Source organism: Dromiciops gliroides, chromosome X, assembly GCF_019393635.1.
Source record: "Dromiciops gliroides isolate mDroGli1 chromosome X, mDroGli1.pri, whole genome shotgun sequence".
In the NCBI taxonomy this organism is placed as follows: Eukaryota; Metazoa; Chordata; class Mammalia; order Microbiotheria; family Microbiotheriidae; genus Dromiciops; species Dromiciops gliroides.
The window spans coordinates 4,709,861-4,730,313 of NC_057867.1; positions in this window are offsets into that span (position 1 = coordinate 4,709,861).

Below are 20,453 nucleotides of genomic sequence, written 5' to 3' on the forward strand. Positions count from 1 at the left end.
GTCTCCCCACCTGTCTGTGTCTCCATCTGTGTGTCTCTCTCCCATCTATCTGTCCCCATTTGTCCGTGTGTCCCCAATCTGTCTGTGTCCCCATCTATCTGTGTGTCCCCATCTGTCCGTGTGTCCCAACTGTCAGTGTGTCCTCACTTGTCTGAATGTCCTCCATCTGTCCGTGTGTCACCATCTGTCCATGTATCCCCCATCTGTCTGTTTGCCCCTATCTGTCTGTCTGTCCCCCATCTGTCCATGTGTCCCCAATTTGTCCGTGTATCCCATCTGTCTGTGCGTCCCCATCTGTCCGTGTGTCACTCATCTGTCTGTTTGTCCCCCATCTCTATCTCTATCCCTATCTGTATGTGTGTCCCCATCTATCTGTGTGTCCCCATCTGTCTGTGTGTCCCCCATCTGTCTGTCCCCATCTGTCCATGTGTCCCCCATCTGTCTGTGTGTCCCCACCTGTCCGTGTGTCCCCATCTGTCCATGTGTCCCCATCTCTCTGTGTCCCCCATCTGTCTCTGCGTCCCCATCTGTCCGTGAGTCACTCATCTGTCTGTTTGTCCCCATCTGTCTCTCTATACCCATCTGTCTGTGTGTCCCTTATTTGTCCGTGTGTCCCCATATGTCTGTGTGTCCCAATCTGTCTGTGCGTCCCCATCTGTCCGTGTGTCCCCCATCTGTCTGTGTCCTCCATCTGTCTGTCTCCCCATCTGTCCGTGTGTCCCATCTGTCTGTGCGTCCCCATCTGTCCGTGTGTCACTCATCTGTCTGTTTGTCCCCCATCTCTATCTCTATCCCCATCTGTCTCTGTGTCCCCACCTGTCCGTGTGTCCCCATTTGTCTGTGTGTCTGTCTGTGTGTCCCTTATCTGTCCATGTGTCCCCATCTGTCTGTGTGTCCCCCATCTGTCCGTGTGTCCCCACCTGTCTGTGTGTCCCCATCTGTCCGTGTGTCCCCATCTCTCTGTGTCCCCCATCTGTCTGTCCCCATCTGTCCATGTGTCCCCCATCTGTCTGTGTGTCCCCACCTGTCCGTGTGTCCCCATCTGTCCATGTGTCCCCATCTCTCTGTGTCCCCCATCTGTCTCTGCGTCCCCATCTGTCCGTGAGTCACTCATCTGTCTGTTTGTCCCCATCTGTCTCTCTATACCCATCTGTCTGTGTGTCCCTTATTTGTCCGTGTGTCCCCATATGTCTGTGTGTCCCAATCTGTCTGTGCGTCCCCATCTGTCCGTGTGTCCCCCATCTGTCTGTGTCCTCCATCTGTCTGTCTCCCCATCTGTCCGTGTGTCCCATCTGTCTGTGCGTCCCCATCTGTCCGTGTGTCACTCATCTGTCTGTTTGTCCCCCATCTCTATCTCTATCCCCATCTGTCTCTGTGTCCCCACCTGTCCGTGTGTCCCCATCTGTCCGTGTGTCCCCATTTGTCTGTGTGTCTGTCTGTGTGTCCCTTATCTGTCCATGTGTCCCCATCTGTCTGTGTGTGCCCATCTGTCTGTGTGTCCCCGTCTATCTTTGGGTCTCCATCTGTCCGTGTGTCCCCATCTGTCTGTGTGTCCCATCTGTCCGTGCGTTCCCATCTGTCCATGTGTCACTCATCTGTCCGTGTGTCCCCCATCTGTCCGTGTGTCCCCATCTGTCTGTGTGTTCCCCATCTGTCCATGTGTCCCATCTGTCCGTGTATCCCATGTCTATTTGTCCCCCATCTGTATCTCTATCCTCATCTGTATGTGTGTCTTCCATCTGTCTGTGTTCCACATCTGTCTGTGTCTCCCCATCTGTCTGTGTGTTCCCATCTGTCCGTGTGTCCCCATCTGTTTGTCTGTCTCCCATCTGTTTGTTTGTCCCCATCTGTCTGTGCCTCCCATCTGTCTGTTCGTCCCCCATCTGTATCTCTATCCCCATCTGTCTGTGTGTCCTCCATCTGTCTGTGGGTCTCTATCTGTCTGTGTGTCCCTTATCTGTCCACGTGTCCCCATCTGTCTGTGTGTTCCCACCTGTCCATGTGTCCCCATCTGTCGGTATGTCCCCACCTGTCCGTGAGTCCCCCATCTTTCTGTGTGTCCCCATCTATCTGTGTGCTCCCATCTGTCTGTGTGTCCCCATCTGTCTGTGTGTCCCCCATCTGTCCATATGTCCCCACCTGTCTGTGTGTCCCCATCTGTCTGTGTCTCCCCATCTGTCTTTGTGTCCCATCTGTCCGTGCGTCCCCATCTGTCCGTGTGTCACTTATCTGTCCATGTGTCCCCCATCTGTCCGTGTGTCTGTCCGTGTGTCCCCATATGTCCGTGTGTCCCATCTGTCTGTGCGTCCCCATCTGTCCGTGTGTCACTTATCTGTCCGTGTGTCCCCATCTGTCTGTGTGTCCCCACCTGTCCATGGGTCCCCCATCTGTCTGTGTGTCCCCACCTGTCTGTGTGGCCCCCACCTGTCCGTGTGTCCCCACCTGTCTGTGTGTCTCCCATCTGTCCGTGTGTCCCCACCTGTCCGTGTGGCCCCCACCTGTCCGTGTGTCCCCACCTGTCTGTGTGTCTCCCATCTGTCTGTGTGGCCCCCACCTGTCTGTGTGGCCCCATCTGTCCGTGTGTCCCCATCTGTCCGTGTGTCCCATCTGTCCGTGTGGCCCCATCTGTCTGTGTGTCTGTGTCCTCATCTGTCCGTGTGTCCCCATCTGTCTGTGCCTCCCATCTGTTTGTCCCCCATCTGTATCTCTATCCCCATCTGTCTATGTGTCCTTCATCTGTCTGTGTCCCACATCTGTCTGGGGGTCTCCATCTGTCTGTGTGTCCCTTATCTGTGCATGTGTCCCTGTCTGTGTCCCCCATCTGTCCGTGCATCCCATCTGTCCGTGCGTCTCCATCTGTCCGTGTGTCCCCACCTGTCCATGGGTCCCCCATCTGCGTGTCCCCCATCTATCTGTGTCCCCCATCTGTCCGTGTGTCCCTATCTGTCTGTGTGTCTCCATCTGTCCGTGTCTCCCCATCTGTCTGTGTGTCCCATCCGTCAGTGTGTTCCCATCTGTCCATGTGTCCCCATCTGTCGGTATGTCCCCACCTGTCCGTGGGTCCCCCATCTGTCTGTGTGTCCCCCATCTATCTGTGTGTCCCCATCTATCTGTGTGTCCCCATCTGTCTGTGTCCCCCATCTGTCCGTGTGTCCCATCTGTCCGTGCGTCCCCATCTGTCTGTGTGTCACTTATCTGTCCATGTGTCCCCATCTGTCCGTGTGTTCCCATCTGTCCGTGCGTCCCCATCTGTCCGTGTGTCCCTTATCTGTCCATGTGTCCCCATCTGTCCGTGTGTCCCCATCTGTCTGTGTGTCCCCACCTGTCCATGGGTCCCCCATCTATCTGTGTCCCCCATCTGTCCGTGTGTCCCTATCTGTCTGTGTGTCCCCATCTGTCCGTGTCTCCCCATCTGTCTGTGTGTCCCATCTGTCCGTGTGTTCCCATCTGTCCATGTGTCCCCATCTGTCTGTATGTCCCCATCTGTCCGTGGGTCCCCCATCTGTCTGTGTGTCCCCATCTATCTGTGTGTCCCCATCTGTGTGTTCCCATATGTATGTGTCCCCCATCTGTCCGTGTGTCCCCACCTGTCCGTGTATACCCACCTGTCTGTGTGTCTCCCATCTGTCCGTGTGTCCCCACCTGTCCGTGTGTCCCCCACCTGTCTGTGTCTACCCATCTGTCCGTGTGTCCCATCTGTCCGTGTGTCACTCATCTGTCTGTGTGTCCCCATCTGTCTGTGTCCCCCATCTGTCCGTGTGTCCCTTATCTGTCCGTGTGTCCCCATCTGTCTGTGTGTCCCCATTTATCTGTGTCCTCATCTGTCTGTGTGTCCCCATCTGTCCGTGTGTCCCCACCTGTCCATGTGTCCCCATCTATCTGTGTGTCCCCATCTGTCTGTGTGTCCCCCATCTGTCCATGTGTCCCCATCTGTCTGTCTCTCCCTCATCTGTGTGTCCCCATCTTTCTGTCTGGCCCCTCTGCCTATGTGTCCCTATCTTTCTGTCCCCCACCTGTCTGTGTGTCCCCATCTGTCTGTGTGTCCTCATCTGTCTGTCCCCATCCGTGTCCCCTCTATGTGTCCCCATCTGTCCATGTGTCCCCCATCTGTCCGTGTGTCTCCATCTGTCTGTTTGTCCTCCATCTGTCTCTCTATACCCATCTGTCTGTGTTCCTTATCTGTCCGTGTGTCCCCAATCTGTCTTTTCCTCATCTGTGCATCCCCTTGTTTTCCTGTCCCCCATCTGTCCATGTATCCCCCATCTGTCCAAGTGTCCCCATCTGTCTGTCTGTCCCCCATCTGTCCGTCTGTCCCCCATCTGTCTGTGTGTCCCCATCTGCCTGTTTGCCTCCATCTCTCCGTGTGTCCCCATCTCTCCGTGTGTCCCCCATCTGTCCATGTGTCCCCATCTGTCTGTTTGCCCTCATCTTGTCTGTCTGTCCCCCATCTGTCTGTGTGTCCCTATCTGTCTGTGTCCCCCATCTGTCCGTGTGTCCCCCATCTGTTTGTCTCCCATATGTTCGTTTGTCCTCATCTGTCTGTGTGTCCCCATCTGTCTGTACCTCCCATCTTTGTTCCCCATCTGTATCTCTATCTGCATCTGTATGTGTGTCCTCCATCTGTCTGAATCCCATATCTGTTTGTGTCTCCCCACCTGTCTGGAGGTCTCCATCTGTCTGTGTGTCCCTTATCTGTCCATATGTCCCCATCTGTCTATGTGTTCCCATCTGTCCATGTGTCCCTATCTGTCTGTGTGTCCCCCATCTGTCCATGTGTCCCCATCTGTCTGTGTGTTCCCATCTTTCCATGTGTCCCCATCTGTCTGTATGTCCCCACCTGTCCGTGTGTCCCCCATCTGTCCGTGTGTCCCCCATCTGTGTGTCCCCATCCGTCTGTGTCCCATCTGTCTGTGTGTCCCCCATCTGTCCATGTGTCCCCATCTGTCTGTGTGTTCCCATCTTTCCATGTGTCCCCATCTGTCTGTGTGTCCCCCATCTGTCTGTGTGTCCCCCATCTGTCCGTGTGTCCCCCATCTGTCCATGTGTCCCCGATCTGTCTGTGTGCCTCCTTCTGTGTGTCCCCCATCTGTCTGTGCCCCCCTCTGTCTGTGTGTCCCCCATCTGTCCGTGTGTCCCCACCTGTTCGTGTGTCCCCGCCTGTGTGTGTGTCCCCCATCTATCTGTGTGTACCCATATGTCCGTGTGTCCCTGATCTGTCTCTGTGCCTCCTTCTGTCTGTCCTTCATCTGTCTGTGCCTCCCCATCTGTCAGTGTGTCCCCCTCTGTCCGTGTGTCCCCATCTATCCGTGTCCTCACCTGTGTCCCCATCTGTCCGTGTGTCCCCACCTGTCTGTGTGTCCCCATCTGTCCATGTGTCCTCATCTCTCCGTGTGTCCCTCATCTGTCCATGTGTCCCCCATCTGTCTGTGTCCCCACCTGTCCGCGTGTCCCTCATTTTCCCGTGTGTCCCCACCTGTCCCTGTGTCCATCTGTCCATGTGTCCCCATCTGCCATGTGTCCCCACCTGTCCCTGTGTCATCTGTCCGTGTGTCCCCCACCTGCGTGTCTCCCATCCGCCTGTGTGACCTCATGTGTCCGTGTGTTCTCGACCTGTCCCTGTCTCCTTCTGTCTGTGGGGCCCCATCTGTCTCCCCATTTTTCTGTGTGTTTCCATCTGTCTGTTTCCCCATCTGTCTGTGTATCCCCTGTCTGTGTCCCCATGTCTGTGTTCTCCATTTGTCCACGTGTCCTTCATTTGTGTCCCCCTGTGTCTTTCTTCTGTCTATCTTTCCTCCATTTTCCGTGTGTCCTCCATTGTCTTTGTCCACATTTGTTTGTGTGTTTCCCAATAGTCTTTCAGTCTTGTATGAGGCATTTTTTCGAAGCAATGGAGATATAAAAAAGGCCCAGGGTAGTCTCTGCCCTTGAGCAGCTCTCTGTAAAAGTGAGCCCTTTTCCCCAGTGACTGGGGAGAGTTTTGTTTATCAAACCCTAGGCTAGTAGCATTGAATACCGGGTGTACAAATTGTGTCATGTGGCTGATGTCTTGGCTTTTGGACTAGTACTAAAGAATTTCGGATGGTTGTGGGTTTCTAGTATAATATGAGGTCTTCCAAAGAGAAACCTCCTTCCTGTCCCCTTGTTTTTCATTATTTCCCTTGAAATTCTTGATGTTTTATGTGAAAACCACCTTGGCAGCAACAGAGGGCTTGTGAAAAGCCCTGAGTGATGCAAAGTTTGGAAGGTTGGCCACTTCCCTCCCCCCCATCTCCCAACAAAAAAGAAAACACCCTGAATTTCAGGTAGAGAAATCTGAACTTTTGTAAGTAAGCAATGAAGAGCTACTGAAGTTGTTGGCAAGGAGGATGATCCCGCTTCTCTTATGAGAAGATTTACATGGCAGCATATTCACGACATTAATCGCTCTAGTGTCTGGTAAGAGGTAATTAGGTCTGTGGAACCAGGGTGTTTGTAGTGGGATTGGAATGCAGCAGATGGGTGGATATTGGATGGAAAGGTTTCAGAGGGACAATGAAAAGGGAGAGGGAGAGAGAATAGGAGGTGGTGACTACTTGGATGTAAAGGTTTTTTGGAAGGAATATCAGACTGGGTGACTAAGGCAATAGTGGTATTGACAATAACAGGGAAGTCGGGAAAAGGTTTGGGTAGGGGAGATAAGTTTGAATTGGTCACAATCAGTAAGGATTGACAATATATAAAATGTTCACTGCCAAGACCTTTGGGCTCTCTCTACACGCAGTTCTTGCTAATAACCACATTTTTTGGAGATTCTAATGCCACTTTGAGTTGTGGTGTGGGAAAGCCACAGGAAAGCTACTGCCTCAGAATAGGGATGCCAATCAGCTTCTGTTCTGTTGAGGTACGTCTCTAAAATAAATGTCAGAAAAATTCCCAGCAGTTTCTTCAATTGTATCACTTAAACTCCATGAAACTGAATCTGTTTTACATAGAGAGAGGGCCTATAGATACCCATCAAAACCCAATGGGGGGGGCAGCTAGGTGGCACAGTGGATAGAGCACCGGCCCTGGAGTCAGGAGGACCTGAGTTCAAATCCAGCCTCAGACACTTAACACTTCTAGCTGTGTGACCCTGGGCAAGTTACATAACTCCCATTGCCTCACCAAAAACAAAACAAAACAAAACCCAATGGGGAGTATTGTTTAAAAAATCATTTGGATCTGGAACTAGCTTGGAGATTTTTAGAGCTTGGGGGGGGGCACACTGAAGTGTTTCCCCAGGTTTTAGTTATATGACCTTAAGTAAGTCAATTAGAATCCTAGAACTGTAGCTTTTTAAAGATTATAGGATTTAGAATCGAAAGGAACTTCAGAGGTCACCTGGGCCAACCTTGTCCTTTTCATCTAATCCAATTGCCCCATTTTACAGAGGAAGAAACTTGCTCTGAGGGGAGTGTTCTGCTGACTTCATTCTGACCTGTTACTGTAAATCTGTCCATGTTCTTCTGTATTCATCATGTCATTTCTTATAGTACCGTAATATTCCATTATGGTCATGTATCACAATTTCTTTCATCCCTAGTGAAATCTACTTTCTATTCCACTTCTTTGCTACCACACAAAAAGTGCTGCTCTAAACATGTTGGTGTGTTTGGAGATTTTCTTTTTGGGAATGACCTCCTTCAGATACATGTCCAGCACTGGAATAAGTTCATGGATGTTTTAGCCACTTTATTTGTATAATCTCAAATTGCTTACAAAATGGCCATACTGATTGACAGTTCCACCAACAAATGGTGTATTTCCCCAACCCCTCCAAATAGAACACTGTATCTGCAAAGAACAATAGTTTGGGCTACTCTTTACCTCTGCTTATTCCCTCAGTTTCCTTTTCTTGCTTTATTGCTATAGCTAGCAGTCGGAGAAACTCTATCAACTAATAATGGGGATAATGGATATGCTGGTTTTGTAGTTGCTCTTATTCGAAAGTCTTTCCACACAATTTACATGTAATGTTGACACTTGGTTTTAGCTAGATACTGTTTACCATCTGATGGAATGGCACATTTATTCCTATGCTTTTAATGTTTTTAACAGAAATGGGTGTTGTATTTTATCAAAACCATTTACAAAATCTATTTATATGATTTATTATTAATAGTCTATTGTGTTTATAATTTTCCTTATACTTAACCAACCTTATTCTCCTGGTATAAATCCAATCTGGTCATGATGCATCTTCTATTATATGTTGTTGCAGGCTCAGTGCTATTTTAATATAATTACATCAACATCCATTACAGATATTGGTCTATAGTTTTCTTTGCTTTGTAACTTCCAGATGTGGAAGGAGTTTGGTAAGATCCTTTATTTTTGTTTTTGTTTATTTAATTTATATGATTTTGGAATTGTTCTTTGAATGCTTGATAGAATTAATTCGTAAATCTATATGTTCCTGGGGATTTTTTCTTTGGGAGTTGTGTTTGATTTCTTTTTCTGAAATTGGGTTATTTCAATTCTTCATGGCTTTTTCCATTGCCCTGGTTTTTCATATTTTTATAAGTAAGCATCTGTTTCATCTAAGTTAATATTTTTTGGCATATAATTAGAAAATACAATTTCTGATTATTTCTTTTATTTCATTTTTCATTTGTTGTTTCCTGTTTCATTTTGTCCTGGGAATTTGTGTGAATTCTCTTTTTAAAAACAAATTAGAGGGGCAGCTAGGTGGCACAGTGGATAGAGCACCGGCCCTGGAGTCAGGAGGACTTGAGTTCAAATCCGGCTTCAGACACTTGACACTTACTAGCTGTGTGACCCTGGGCAAGTCACTTAACCCCCACTGCCTTGCAAAAAAATCAAACCAAAACAAACCAAAACAAAAAAACAAATTAGAGGGGCAGCTAGGTGGTGCAGTGGATAGAGCACTGGCCCTGGAGTCAGGAGGACCTGAGTTCAAATCCAGCCTCAGATACTTAACACTTACTATCTGTGTGACCCTAGGCGAGTCACTTAACCCTAATTGCCTCACCAAAAAAAACAAAAAACAAAACAAATTAGAGGGGCAGCTAGGTGGTGCAGTGGATAGAGCACTGGCCCTGGATTCAGGAGGACCTGAGTTCAAATCCAGTCTTAGACACTTAACACTTACTAGCTGTGACCCTGGGCAAGTCACTTAACCCCAATTGCCTCACCAAAAAAACCCCAAACAAATTAGTTATTTATTAGTTTTTTAAAAAGCAGCTTCTGGTTTTATCAATCCACTATTTTTATTTATGCTTTGAATTTGGATAATCTCTTCTTTGATTTTTTCAGCATTTTTGTTTTGGCTTTTAACAAAATTATCATTTTTCTAGTTTTTTAGTTGCATGCTTAATTTGTTGAAAAGATTTAGAAAATAGCAATTTTTCCCTTGAACTGCATTTCAAAAGTTTTGGTATATTGTCTCATTATTTCTTTGATAAAATCTATCTACTATGATTTGACCAAGTCTCTAGGATGAAATTTATGTTCTCCAATTGACTTTTAATCTTTTCTTCAAAGGCCTTTTATCAAATATAATTTTTATTGCATTGTGGTCATTGAGAGATTTGCTTACTTTTTCTGCCTTTGTGAAGTGTTATGCCTTAATATATGGCAAGTTTGTGTAAAGGTTCCATACATAGCTGAGAATGTGTATACTCCTTTCTATTCCCATTCAATAATAACCAGAAGTCTATTATATTAAAGCTTCCTAAAATTGTATTCAGGTCATTAATTTGTCAGTCTTTTTGTTAGATTTGTCTCTTGGTTCTTAAGGTGGCTAGGTAGTGCAATGGATAGTGTTCCAGGCCTGGAGTCAGGAGGACCTGAGTTCAAATCTGGCTTCAGACACTTACTGCGTGACCCTGGGCAAGTCACTTCATTTGCCTCAGTTTCCTCACCTGTCAAATGAGCTGGAGAAGAAAGTGGCAAACCACTCCAGTATCTTTGCCAAGAAAACCTCAAATGGGGGGGGGGAGGGAGGTCACAAAGAGTTGGACACAACTGCAACAATTGAACAAGGGTCCCTAAATATGTGTGAGATGGACTCCTTTGGCAATCTGGTGAAGTTTCTTGACCTCTTTTCAGAATATTGTTTTTAAATGCATAAAATAAATATATAAAGTTACAAAGGAAACAAATTATATTGAAATATTTATCCAAACATGTATTTTTAAAATTCAAGATCTCTTGGCCTAGGTGTACCCAAATACATGAATACATATACACATAATTTGTTGTCTGTGGTACCTTTAAGCATAATGTAGTTTCCCTATTTACATCTTTTTTTTTTTTTTGCAGGGCAATGAGGGTTAAGTGACTTGCCCAGGGTCACACAGCTAGTTAAGTGTCAAGTGTCTGAGGCTGGATTTGAATTCAGGTCCTCCTGAATCCAAGGCCAGTGCTTTATCCACTGCGCCACCTAGCTGCCCCCTATTTATATCTTTTAATCATGTTTCCCCCCCCCCTACTGTTCTCTTGTCTGAAATGATCATGATTGCTTCCTCTGCTTTTTTGAGTTTGCATGAGGCATGATACATTCTTCTCCTGCCCTTTATTTTAAAACTGTATGAATCTCTTTCAGATGTGTTTCTTGTAAACAATACATTATTGGATTCTACTTTCTAATCTCCTCGGCTGTTATTTTGGGGGGGGGTGTTCATTCCATTCGTGGTTATTATCATAGTTAATTATGTATTTTTCTCCATTTCATCCTCTTATACTTTTTCCTCTCCCCCTCACTCCACCTTTGTACAAATAGGGTAGTAAAAGAAAAAAGTGATTGATAAATGAAGCAATCTGCTTCTGACCCACTGCGCCTTTGTCCAGAACCCTATAACAGGTTTTTACCCTTTCTTTTATTTTAATCCCCAGTGCTTGGCATGTTGAGCAAAGTAGGTGCTTAATAAATGTTTGCTGATTTATTGATCCTTGGTGATTTCAGTATTCACATTGTTAACCTAACACCCCTTCTCAGTTCTCCAACTCCCATCATCACCTTCATTTCATGGAGAGGGGAGAGGATGGAGTAGGGTTTTTTACTGTAGTAGGTTTATTTACTTATCCTTTCCCTCTCTCCTCATAGAAACTGGGCAGGGGGCGGAAAAGAAACTACAGTTAGAGGTTCACCTCTTTCAAAGAACATGAACCAATATCTCCTGTTCCTACAGCTCAAAGCACCCAGTGAGCTTGGCTGCCCTGACACCTGGTGGCCATTTCCTTACTGTTTCACAAGAATAATCGTACTTCAGAATGGACATAGGACCTGAACCTAAAAGGTCTCATGAAAAAAAAAATAAAAAGAGGATCAGGTCTCTTGTAACTTTGGCTAGCTAGAGAATTCTTAAAGAAATACAAGTTTGAAGAGACCAGAAAACCCTCCAAACAAACCATTTTGGCTACATAAAAATCTAAACATTTTTGAAGGGATAAAATAAGAACAAAAAAATCAAATATAAGAGAAATGGTAGCATGGAGAAAATATTTACATTAGGTAATATCCATAAAAGTCTAGTATCTAGCCTTAAATCATTGGAGAGGAATTAATTGCTCATGGCTAGGTCATGCTAATATATATTAATACAAATGATGATACTATCTAAATTAATTTACAGATTCTGTGCCATACCAATCAAACTACCAGAGGATTTCTTTATAGGACAAGACAAAAATCATTTAATAATTCATCCACATAAAGAAAAGGTCAAGAATCTTAAGGGAAATAATGGAAAAAAGTGGAAAATGAGTGGGTCTAACAATCCCAGATCTCAATCTATCCTACAGAGAAGTAATCATCAAAACAATTTGTGACTTGTTAGAAAAAAGGTTGATCAGCAGAACAAATTAGGCACACAGGATCCAGCAATAACCGAATACAATAGCACAGTGTATTGAGTAAATCCAAATATTAAAATATTTGATAAACCAGGGGTGAGGATTCAACTATTTGACAAAAACTGCTGGGAAAATTGGTAGAAATTAGGCTTAGCCCAACGTCTCAAATCATGATAATCTCCAATAGATACAAGACCTAGAAATAAAGTCATACCAAAGAAATTAGAAGAGCAGGAAAGGAGAATCTTTTTACAACTATGGCTAGGGGAAGACTTCTCGACAGACAAGGGATAGAGAGGACCATGAAAGATAAAACAAACATTTAAATATATAAAATTGAAAAGCTTTAATGAATAAAATCAATGTGATCATCAGAGGGGAAACAACTAACTTTTTTTTGGGGGGGGTGAGGCAATTTGGGTTAAGTGACTTGCCCAGCTTCACACAACTAGTAAGTATCAAGTGTCTGAGGTCGGATTTGTTTTTTCGTTTGTTTGTTTTGGTGGGGCAATGAGGGTTAAGTGACTTGCCCAGGGTCACACAGCTAGTGTCAAGTATTTGAGTCCGGATTTGAACTTAGGTCCTCCTGAATCCAGGGCTGGTGCTTTATCCACTGCACCACCTAGCTGCCCCTGGAAACAACTAACTTAAAGAGAATCTGCAGCAAATTTCTCTCATAAAGGTTTAATACCCAAAATATATAAGGGATTGATATAAATATATAAGAGCAAGGGTCATGCCCCAATAGATTAAGTGGTTAAAGGATAGGAAGAAGCAATTCTCAAAAGAAATATAAGCTATCAACAGCCATATGAAAACATGCTCCAAATCACTGATAGAAAAAATGCAAAGGAAAATGACTCTAAGGTTCCCCCTCAGGGACACTGAATTGGCAAAAATAATAAAAATAGAAAAAGTGACATTTGCTGGCAGGGCTGGGGGAGGATGGCTGCCATTTTGATGATGCTTTCACTGGTGGTGGGCCCATGAATTGGTCTAACCATTCTGGAAATCCATCTGTAACTAGGACCTTCAAAGTCACTTACCTGGGCATAGCCTTTGACTCAGCAACTGGGCCCATACCCCAAAGAGATCAAAGGAGGAGGAAAAGGACCCATACACATAAAATATTTAAAGCAGATTTTTATTGTAGCAAAGAATCAGAAACTAAGGGGATGTCTATTAATCAAGGTACAGCCGAACAAATCATGGTATATGAATGTAGCAGAAAGTTACTGTGTCCTAAGACATGACAAAAAGCATGGTTTCAGAGAAACCTACTACATGACATGATGTAGTAAATGGTATGTTTGTAGATGAGCTATCAAGGATGACAGCCCGAAGGAAGGCCTTAAAGAACTCTTAACAAGGCAATGACCCATGTACTTTCCACCTCTGGATGGGAAGGCTAGGGATATAGAGTGAGGCATGTTTTCAGACGTGAACAATGTAACACAAATGTGTTTTGCTTGACTATATATTTATTGGTTACAAGATAAAGCTTCCATTTGGGGAGGAGCAAGTGGGGGTGGGGTGCTGGACACACACACACACACACACACACACACACACACAAGGAATAAAAAATGAAATGATTCCATAACATAAGGAAGCTTAACAGGGGACCCAGATCAGAAATGGGGAACTGCTTCAAAAAAGAACGCCGGAACGTGGTAGAGTCACAGGCGCATACACAACTCTTTTCCTGTCCTATGTACATGGAAATGTTTCTTTGTTGATGACTGTCAAGCTCATAATAAAAATATTTTTAAAATATGATAACCACATTATGCAGGGTATTAACACACGTATTCAACATCAATAATAAGTGGCCCAAAAGTTTTCAAAAGACCCAGAAACTACGACTCCATGACAACACAAGGCAAAACACTAATAGTAAAAGCAATGCAAATTAAAACAATTTTAGTGATGAACCTGGAAGTCTACAAAGTGACTGAACTGTCCACACCCCTCAACCCAGCAGGCTCACTATTGGCAGGGGTGGCATTTACACCAAGGAAGAAAGTTAAAGACAGAGACAAAGGTATAATATATGCCAGAATATTCACAGCAGTACCCTTTTGGATGGTAAAACAACTTAAAAAAAAAACTGAGGCAATATAAACAGAGGGGTAGACTGTGCACTACAAAATTATATATGAGGAATTCAGGAAAATATGCAAAGATTTATATGAACTGATACAGAGCAAAATAAGAAGAAACAAGAGAATATATACAAAGGCTACACGGGTGTAAATAAAAGAATCGCTAGAAGGAAGTAAAACTAATTGAAAAGCCAATGGTGGTCACAGAACAGATCATGAAACACATCCCTTAGGGAAGGGAGGTAGGGGGACTATTGGCACAGAATGTTATTTACATTGTCAGTTGCCGTGGCCATATCTGATGGTTTTCCTACTTACTCTTCCATCACAAGGGAGGGTTCGATCTGCAGGGGGAGGGTTTCCTCTCTCAGAAATAATAGCAGTAATTAAAAAAAAAGATTTCTCTGGTTCTTTCACATCAGAAATAGGCTAGTGCTTTACAATATTACAGAATCTCTTGCTGGTGGCTGGTACCTAGTCAAAGTGCCACTGCTCTCCTCAATTATACCTTCTGATCAGTCAGAGCCTTCCTGTGTGCTCCTCTCCTCTAGCCTTCAGTGATATGGAACAAAAGAAACATCACTACCATCTTATCATCAAACAGCTTTCCTACTGAACCCCCAGGTTGGAATTTCAGGTACTGTGGGCCAGGCCTGTGAGTGAGAATTTTCCACACAGACCTTTTTTAAGCTCTCCTTGATCATACCAGAATATTGGACAGCAACGAGGTCCCAACAGCACCATTTCAATGGCACGTGATACATCGTTGGGCACAAGTTAATGAGGAGGTGGCCATAGCAAAGCCCATGGACAGAATGAGGTCCCTGGAGTATGGGGCAAAAGGACAGTGACCTTATCACCTGGAAAACTAAAACTTACACTGGGAGGCTTTTGGGAAAATTCAGGAAACATTAGCTACCCTATCTAGTTAGCATTTTTTTTCAGGGCAATGGGGGTTAAGTGACTTGCCCAGGGTCACACAGCTAGTGAGTGTCAAGTGCCTGAGGCCGGATTTGAACTCAGGTACTCCTGAATCCAAGGGCAGTGCTTTATCCACTGCCACCTAGCCGCCCCTCTAGTTAGCATTTTAATGGGTAAATCTAAATTCTAATGGTCAAGGCTGTGGTGTCCCTTTGAATGTAGTTCTTTATTAAGCAATGGTCAATGAATAGATGATTCAAATTAACTAGTGTTTCCTTTGGTGTTACTTAAGGGGTCTATCTTTGCAGCAAATTCCTTGCTGTAGAATGGAGTTTCCTCCTCGTTTTTGTGTATGTCCTGGCCCGCTTGGGCTGTCTGTCTGGTGAAGCCTACAGAAAGACCCTTTCTTAAAATAATATTTAAAAAATAAATTCATAATTAAAGGGAATGCTATGTCAGTTTGAGGTCAGTGGAAATAAATTTTTTCCCTATTCATTTATTTCATGGATCCTTCTCCTGCTATAGATTTCATGTTCCCAGTATATGAGGCATCAATGAACACATCATAGCACCAGACTGGACAACTACTGTGCCAAGCAAATTCACAAAGCAAGAAAGCAAGTAACCCTAAATCTACTTTGAGTGCAAATCTCAGGTTGCAAAAATATTTGAAGCATTGGGGGCGGGGGAGGCAATTGAGGTTCAGTGCCCAGGGTCACATAGCTAGTATCTGAGCCTGGATTTGAACTCAGGTTCTCCTGACTCCAGGGCCAGTGCTCTATCCACTGCCCCCAAATATTCAGAAGTATTAAGAATTCCACCTAACATTCAAACTTTTCAAAGTGTTTTCCATTTACTGCCACAACATTCTCCTCCCGGTGTCCTTGTGAGGTAGGTGGGACCATAGTGGCATCAGCCCCATCTTACAGACAGGGAAACAAAGGCGCCAGACAGTTCGGTTCCCACATAAGTAGCCCCCAGAGCAAATTCCCCGCCCTGCCGGCCTGCTTCACCGCACCATTTTACATGACAGCCAGAGTTGGAGTTCAGGCTGTGCCTCTGGAGGAAGGATGGAAGAAAGCTAAGGAAGCGTCTTACGGGTTGGCAATCCTTCCTCATATGATTAATTCTGGGCTGCGCTCACTCTGGAAACTCTACTCCATCCACTTTCTGGATGCCGAGCTACTATTGACACACAGACATTAGTCAAATATTGGTTTCTGCTGAACTCTTCCCAACCTTCAGGAACTCCAAGAGTCAGTTGGGTAGGTTTGGTTTCTTTGGCTGAGTTTAAGTCTATGTTGGGCCTCCCAGAATTGGCCTTAGCTTGGGGCTGGCTACCAGCTTGGTTGGGGCCCTGGTGCCTATGACAAAGTGGCAGCACCATCCTCATTGCAGGGCGGGGGTGGGGAATGGCAGGACAGGGTTTTGGATGCAAGACTAGAAAAAGAGCAGCAAACTGGCTTATTAAGCAACAAACTTGTTCATAAATGCTTTATGGCATAGCTTCAAAAGGCAGTTTCAAAGAAAGGAACATCTAAGACATGAAGCTTATCTAGGCTACACAAAATCATGTTGAAAGGATTCGAGGTCACTTTCCAGAAAACACCACCAACACACACACACACACACACACACACACACACACACACACAAACCTTCTTAAAGATGTACACGAATAGTCAAAGGGACAGGGAGGAGTTAATTACATGGTGAGATAAGGGAAGAAAACTAGATCTCTGTCCTCTCTACGCAGGATCACAGGGTTTACCAGCTGGGAGGGGTCTTTGCAGCCATCTTGTCCAAGCCACACACATGATAAGAATGCTCTAGTACCTACTGAAGACCTTCAAAGAGGAAGAACCAACCACTTCTCAACAACTCTCACTGTTAGAAAATTTTTCCTGATATTAAGCCTAAATTGCCATCTTTATAGTCCCAACTGCTCCTAGTTCTTCTCTTATTGGGCCTAAAAGAACAAGTGAAAGCCTTTTAAAGACAACTTATAAAGAACTCTTATCTCAGGACCGGCTCAATCTTGGACTCTCATTTTCTACTTGTCTGACATAGGTTCATAGACTCAAAAACATATCTACTTCAACCCCCTCGTTATACAGAGGAGGAAATTGAGGCCCAGAGAGGGAGGAAGGGGCTTAATCATGTTCACAGTAACATCCAGGGTTCAAATGCAGGTCTTTTGACTCTAATTCCACTATAAAATCAAGGCCTTGTCAAGGATCATAGTCAATCGCTCAAATGAGGGTTTAGCAATGAATGCCAAGCATGTAAACCACCTCAAGATGCTGAAGTACCTGCTGTTAAACATTCACACTACTGATGGACTTTTTATTTTGGTCGCCACACCATTTCCTTCACCCTTTGTCCTTCTATCTCGTGAACAATAAATTATTTTTTTATTCAGTAAGACCCTCAAAGAAAAGAGAAGAATTGTTAGAACTGAAGGTTGGAAAGGAAGGAGAGGAGAGGGGCTGTGAGGATCCATTGAAAAATTATGAACTTGAGAGCATTACATTCTGCTTTTTCTCAAACACAGCTCTTCAGTCACCAAGACTCAGGACACGTGTAAGGGTCGGTCTTGCAATGTTTTCTTTTTGGGGGGTGATTTGGCAAAATTAGAGAGCACAGTGGAAAGAAAGCAATTTTAATTTCCTGTATCACCCATGAAATGAAGCCAGAATCCAGATGTCTAGAAATGACGATGTGGCCAGCAAGAGTTTTTGGCATCCTCTCAAGTTGCTAACGCCCACAATTCCAAGAAATTCTTTCCATGTAACAAGCAACACAATCAAATCTTTAACAAACTTTTTGTCATTTAGGTTGAGACTCTAAACAAAGAACAAATAGCAAACAGGTTCAATCTCAACTTTATTACAGCTACCTCCTATTTCATCAGGAAACCCTAGAGTGTCTGAATTGTTTATTCCTCTTCTGAAGAAGTATATAAAAGGGAGACTCAAGACTCTATTATTTTTTACTGTCGATGGTTTTTGAGTCGATTTCACGTTGGCATGTGGTTAGAGAGCTCCCTCATCCATACCAGCCCATGGGAGGTCTGCAGCATATGTTACCATATGGGGACGTACAAACGCGTGTGGTACAATGCCAAGTGAACAATTTTGTGTAAACCCTTCGCTCCATAAAGCCTTTGTTTAATAAAGCCTGGAACTGGGATGCAGTTGAAAAACGTCCCCTTCACAGAGGGCCCATGAAATTAGTCTGGCTGGGAACATGCCACCGTAGACGGGGCAAAGGCTGTGGAATCACTCTCTGTGACAGCTGTAGTGGTAGTCCAGGTTGCACTTCCCGTGTGAGTTTCCATCCCCAGGGAGAGCTTGCCCTGGGAAAATGGATGTCCCCAACCCCCCACCGAGCCCCGCTCTTGCCTCTCACACTTGTAAGGCTCTATGCACTTGGGTCCTCTGGATGATTTTTTCTGCTCTGACCTCACTGACCTCACTGCTGCCACTTTGTCATAGGCACCAGGGCCCCAACCAAGCTGGAGGCATGGGAAGATTGCATCTTCGAGATGCCAGGTCTGGGGGCAAGGGGGAAGGGGAGACCCACTGCCTCTTTCCCACATTTCCAGGCCAAGCCGCTGGGAGCAGTACCCAGCGGTACTCTGATTACACATTTCCAAGGGAGCCCAAATACCACATTGCTCCAAACTGAAGGTCTGGGCTCCTTCCTCTATTTGAAGCACACCAGTTCTTAAAAGAATCAAGGTTCCCTTGAACATGTCCTTTCAGAATCTCTCCCCATATCACCCTCCTGACATACTCCCTCTCATGTGACCGGGGTCCGAGAGAGAGAGAGAGAGAGAGAGAGAGAGAGAGAGAGAGAGAGAGAGAGAGAGAGAGAGAGAGAGACACACACACACACACACACACAACCATTTCCATCTTCCATTGCTAGCCTGGGCACTTAGCACTTTTAGCCAAACACAAATACTGGGCATTTCCAGTGTCAAGCATTCAGAAATTAGACTTGGGGGCAGCTCAGTCCCTGTTCACTAACACTAATTCAGTTTCAAAAAGTGCCCCTCGATGAAGCAATTTCAATCTGTACAACACAGAAGGGCAATAGCAACATCTCATAATGAACTCTCCTGCAATTACTTTTTAAGAAGCTTTTTGGTTCCTTTTAATGAGCTCACAGGGCTTTGCTTCAAAGTTCCTCAGGGTCTCAAAGTGGGCTAATTCGCCATTACTTTCTCATGCTCATGTCCTAACAGAATTGAGGATTCAGGAGATTTGAATCCCGTTCTCGGCTCTTCCTGCCAAGAGTTGTTCAGATACAGCTGTTTGGTGCCAAAACAACTGAATTGCTTTGCTGTTGGATCAACGACTTGAGATGATCTCACCAGACCATTATCCACGGAAGCCATGAGGTGGCTGCCTCTTTCCCACCGTGCAGCTGGGTCCCAGGCTGCTGACAGTAGAGTGAAGCCAGGGGGAAGTTGAGGCCAGGCAGAAAAAGAGCGGTTTACTATGATTAGGCCAAACAAAGGTTTTTCCCCAAGTATTCACTCTTTTGATGGAATCTAGCCCTCTTTTCTACCCTCCACACTCTGTGCCCAACATACGGTCACTTCAGATGAGTGGGAGTTAACTGTCTTCTCTACTTAAAATCTGTAAAAATGTACAAACACAGATGAACAAGGAGGTCTTCTTTGAAAAGAATAACTGATGGCCTCTCATCCCTTTCAGGGCTGGCTGTCTACCAGATATATTCTTCACTAGAAAGCCAGAACTCTGCAGAAGTAATCAATTGCATTCCAGCATGAGCCTCCTCTCTCATATAGAACAACAGATGAGCCTTAGCTCATTAATCTGTGGGTCACAGAATTCCCTAGTTGGGGCCATGTGGCCGCTGGCCTGGGCTGTCAAAGCTCCCTGCATCTGTTTGGCTTAACGGTTAAATACAGGCCACATTTGCCTTTACGCCAAGAAAAGAGGCTCTGTGAATGTGCTGAACTAGCAAGTTGACAGGAAGCTTCAGCCACAATCAGAGCAAATTCCAGCTCCCCGGGGTTGTAAGTGTGTCACGATGGATACATTGCATAGGCCACAACTACGTCTGGATGGTGAGCGGGAAAAGTCCTCCTAAGCCGAGAGGCACACATGAGCCAGCAATCCTACGCCTAGGCACAGTCTCTAAAGAGGCCAACGCCAGGAAGCAAGGTGCCACCTGACCCGAGAGATTCAGAGCATCACTCTTTGTGGTACCAAAACAACAGAAAACAAACAGGGAATGGGGGAAAGGAGTTGTGACTCCTGACACTCATGGAATACCACCGTGCTCTCCAAACAACTCAGAGAAACATGGGAAGATCATTCTGAACTGATACATAGCAAAGAAAGAAAAACCACAAAGACAATCAAAATGCAAAGCAAACCAGCCCCCAAAAGAATCCAACTCAGATCAAGGCAGTGACCAAGAGAGCCTCCAGAGGACCAGCGGCAGACTATAGGTACAGAAGGGTGTGTTTGGTTAATTCGACTTCCTCATTGCATGGGAAGGTGCTGCAAGGGGGGTGTATTCACAAATGACAGCCATGTAAAAAAACAAAAT